The following is a 4,811-nucleotide window of genomic DNA, read 5'->3' as shown; positions in this document are numbered from 1 at the left end:
AGGGGTATGGGGAGAGAGCGGGAATATGGTATTGAGATAGAGGATCAGCCATGATCATACTGAATGGCGGAGCAGGCTTGAAGGGCCGAATGGCCTACTCCTGCTCCTATTTTTCTATGTTTTTATGTTTCATGCAAGGGATTTTAAACACCATTACTTCAATTAGTCCTTTTGGCCATTTCCCACACACATAATTGAGGGAGGGCATTTACCTAACTTAGTTCATCGATCCAGAGTAAAAAAAAAAAATACTTGCAATCCCCCTTATCATCTAACTGCACCTTAAGTGAATCTAAGATTTTCAGCTGCATTATCCTACCCAGAAAGTTAATTCCAAATGTTAATCACTTCAGTGTGGAATACACCCTGAGAAGCTCTTCATGACATTAGACATGACATGTCCTGTGACCAGTTTTTGCCCACATTCCCTTGTTCTAGTGAATTAGTTTACCTTATCTATACCGATCAATATCTTGTCTACGTCTTGGAAAATCCCCTTAGTTACGGAATTAAAATGGCATCCAACAAACTATCCAATTTAATAGTAAAAATTAGAAAAAGCCACTAAACCTAGAACAGGTTCTCTGAATGTTCCCTGGAAACTGGGATATACAAAAATAAGGTTACCAGGGTTTTGTAGCAAAGCAGTACAGGCTGATAACCACAATATTTTTTGTACCCTGATTTTCCCACATTGTGATGGTACCCAACACTCCTATACATTCTACACACAGGGACCTGAAAACACTACCAGCTCACAGGCCCTCTGCATGGTTTGTAAATCACCAACCTTATTTCTTAAGAGTGCAAATTGGCTAAAGTCGCAGTCTTTGGGCAGGATAGGGCATGCCCGAAAAAGATCAGTCCCTGTCACTCTCGGTATCCACAAATTATAACTGCGGGTTAAAGTTGATGTGGATGTATAGAAAAAAAGATTCATATAGTCCTGGACCTCGACAGCAAGGCTGCACTTAATTTGAACAAATTCAAACATTTAGTCTGAAACAAGTGGAATCCCTCGAGAACAGCTCAGTGACTCCTCCCAGCCAGCACTGTTATTGAGTGCACCTCCAGTGACATTAATCCAGTTCCCTCACAGTCAGTCTCAATAACTGCTCCCAGCCAACACCGGATTACTGACTGTATCGTTACTGATATTAGTTCAGTTCCCTTGCAGTGTGCTGTACTAGTTAGTCATAATTCTTTGTAATACAGGCTTTGAGAGTTCAGTTGTCAATTGAATCACCTGGTGTGGTGCTGAGCCACACGGACCAAGAAGGATGCACTCGGTGCTCAGTTCACTGATCTCAGCAGTCAGGGCGCACTTAGCTTCAGTGCCCTAGGCCAAGGTCGACAAAAGTCAGCCAAGATTCCTGTTCCTCCAACCACTCCTGCTGGGAAGTGAATCTCTGGGGGCACTGGGCTCGGATGTCTCGAGGATCGATTGATGTCGACACACGGTGTTCAGATTCATACAACGTACCCTTGGAACCAAACGACAACAAAGAACCAAAGCCTTCTGAAGAGGAGGGGAGAAAATTAATCAGGGCGCAGTGTGCTTGGTGAAATTGTGGGGAGGGGGGCTATTAATTAATTAATAATTCAACTTTATTGTCATTGTACAATGCACAAGTACATGAACAACGAAATGTGATCTTGCAAGCTCCCATGAGTCCAGTACAAATAACATTAAACGTAAATAGCACCGTCCTGGGAGAAGCAAAGCCGCTGCGTCTGTGCGCGCCGCCATTCCATTTCCACCATTCCTCCTATCTTCAGCCCAACGCCCGAGCCTGCTCACCAGCCGCCCCTCCTGGGGCTCCTTCCATGACCTTCTCACCAACCGCCCCTCCTCGGGGCTTCTTCCGTGACCTTCTGCACCTGGTCTTCCCTGATAGTCACCCCTCCAGGTATTAACCAGGCCTGGCTCTGCTTAGCTTCCAAGCCTTGCCAGTGATCCTGTCCCTAGTCCCAGGAACAGGGCTGGAATCAGGAGTAAGAAATAAACCTGGACATCCCAAAAAGCAGGGGAAAACCACTTGTGATTGTCATGTACCCATTTGCTACAAAGGTCAGTTCATGACCAATTGTAAAGTGCTAAATCCCACTCATTAGGAATCGGAGTATAAACAGCATTCCAAGGTCACCCATAAACTTGCCTTTGAGGGGACTGTAAATACATCAGCGTTGGAGAAGGGGATAGCCTTGCCAAATTCCTGCACTCGGGCAAGGAGTTGCCTCAGGGGAATAGCAGGGACCCTAAAAACAATACCAGTCCAGCAGTCGCTGTACAAAAAAGAAAGCTGACAGTCTCCACATACTTGAAGGAAGAATCCCACAGGTAAAAGCTCAGGGTACTCCTGCTCTCTGCGATGCCTACTTTGCCTGTAAACATGAACAGCTCGGGGTGGGGTGGGTGGGGGAAATGTGGTGAAGTCGGAAATTTTCAGTGACCGAGCATTAACCCCAGCAGAAAATCCAGAGTCCACTGCTTCTGGCTGTGGGAAAATTAGATTCCTGATGTTTATTATTTAAAGTGGAGCCCGTGTGACGTCGCTCTGAAACACCAGCACAGGCATTTGGTCTGAGGCTTCGCCTGACATCAGAAGCCTGAATGGCACCTGAGCTTTGTGCAGGAACGGCACAAATAACCTGTGATTTTAAATTATAAACATTATGGTTTACTTTTCTCCCTTTCTCTCAACTCCCAGTGAGGTATGGTTCCACAGGTGCTAGCTACCCTCTGATACCTCAGACATTCTGTACATGTAAAGTTAGACAGTGAGTGGCAGCAGATATTCTGCTGTACATCATAGTCCAGTCCACTCCTGTCCTCAAACAAAAGTCCACGCACCTGCACTTTCCAAAGGGGGCTCTGGATAATGATCAGCAACAGGATCCCAGGCTGATTGCTTTCCTTCCTAGCACGGACCACGAAGCTCAATTGTAGTGCCTCCGCTACTGAAATTAGCCAACTCCACACCAACTAGGAATCGAACTAGAGACCTTCTATTGTGTGTGGCTCAGTTACCCAGTAAGCCATCAGGAGAGCTCTTCTTTCAGTCGCTAACCATAAAGGAGACGCCCCTTCTATCTGGACAGAGATGTTAAGAGAGCCTGACACAGACGTGATAACGACCTTAGTTGAAAAAGACTTTGAGCAAACTTAGTCAGCACACGTAAACTTGCAGCACCGCCCAGAGTCACTGAGTGCAGTGTTAGAACATTCTGGACCCTGACAAACACTGTAATTATTACAAGTTACAAAGCTGGAACTGTAAAGTGTAATCACATCTGATAATGCACCCGCACCAAAAACTGACACAAGGTTAATCCCTCTCCCGCTGTAACGAGGGTGCAACATAGTGTGCGGCTTACTACCAGTTCAAAGCTTTATTCATAGAGCTAGGATGCCTCAGAATGGAGGCCAAAGGGGTATTGAGAGAACAAAGAACAACAAACACAAATGGATGAGCTATGGGAAAAGATTAGAAAAGCTTAAACTATACAGTAGAGAGAAGGGCGTTAAAGCGGGAGGGAATCTCACTATATTAAGTGATATATACAAATTGATGCACCAGAATATCACTTCAAAGTAAATGAGATTAGGACCAGAGTACATACATTTCAATTAATGAAGAGAAATTTAAAACAGGCATTTTAAATGTCAAAATCCTGGAACTCCCTCCCTAACAGCACTGTGGGAGTACTTTCACCACACGGACTGCAGCGGTTCAAGGCGGCGGCTCACCACCACCTTCAAGGGCAATTAGGGATGGGCAATAAATGCTGGCCTTGCCAGCGACACCCACTGCCTGTGAATGAAGAAATAAAAAAATACAAAAAATTCTTTACTCAGAGTGAGAAATATTCAGAACAATCTGCCAGGCAGGGTTGTAGAGACAGTTGTTTAAGATACAGCTGAATGCTATAAAGTGGAAAGCTAATGTAACAGCCTTTGATGGGCCTAATGCCCTTTTATAATCCCTGTCTTTTATGTTCATATGCATCAAATTTTAGGGGCATTATGATGTTCTGGGCACTTGTACGGCGAGGTAAACCGACTGGTAGGGTACGGGTTTCCACACAAATTACGACACATGATGAGCTCCCTGACCCAGCAACAATGTTGTGGGGGAGAGCGGGAGGCAAAACTGATTGAGATCTACCCCAAAAGATAAATCAAAGAGGAGGAAAGCAGCAGGTCTAGCAGCTCTCCACAACTGGTGCCATCCACCCTGGAGTTCCAATTTGGAGATCATGATTGGCCACACCCACTGAGAATTGCAAACTGCTATGTGCACAAGTTGTGCCAGTAAATATGGACACTTCTTGCTGACAGTGAAAGAAAACAAGATAATGCAATGGAGTTGGGAGCTCGCTCAGTATTCATAGTGGCAGTGAAAGTGCTCCATCAAACCCACGGGGTATAAAGCTTTAATAGAGGATTTTCACTCTCACTATGGTTGCGGTGAAGGGGGACTAAAGATTGTTCTGGATGGATGAGCTAACATCAGGAATGGTTTTCCTCATCCATATCCACCTTGGACCACGGAAGGTCTTACAGGAAAGCTTGCCCTCATCTGACAACCACATGCGCACTTTCCAGCAGGGCTTACTGGATAATGATCAGTAGCAGGAAATCTGGCTGATTTTTTTACCCCCTTCTTTACGCAGGAGTGCTGATGACAGTTGTCATGCCGTTAGCATTGCCCCCGGTAAGTTTAGCTAACTCAACACAGACCAGGAATCAAACCTGGGACCTTCTGATCTATATGACTCAATATCAGTCAGTCAGTCCTTTTAACCAT

General features: G+C 45.2%; 1 long non-coding RNA gene across 1 annotated transcript; it reads right to left on the bottom strand.

Annotated features, from left to right (window-relative positions):
- Window positions 1-1,590: 1,590 nt before the first annotated feature.
- Window positions 1,591-3,141, bottom strand: LOC147106701 (uncharacterized). The gene is made up of 2 exons (XR_015081068.1): window positions 2,855-3,141; window positions 1,591-2,008 (listed from the first exon to the last, which is right to left on the bottom strand). It is a non-coding gene; the product is annotated as an uncharacterized LOC147106701 (long non-coding RNA).
- Between the last annotated feature and the right edge of the window lie 1,670 nt (window positions 3,142-4,811).

This window comes from Somniosus microcephalus, chromosome 15 (assembly GCF_052327205.1).
Source record: "Somniosus microcephalus isolate GS21.2 chromosome 15, FLI_Smic_1.0, whole genome shotgun sequence".
Taxonomy (NCBI): Eukaryota; Metazoa; Chordata; class Chondrichthyes; order Squaliformes; family Somniosidae; genus Somniosus; species Somniosus microcephalus.
Note: the sequence above shows the minus strand (reverse complement) of the source record. Positions and strands in the feature narration are given on the sequence as shown.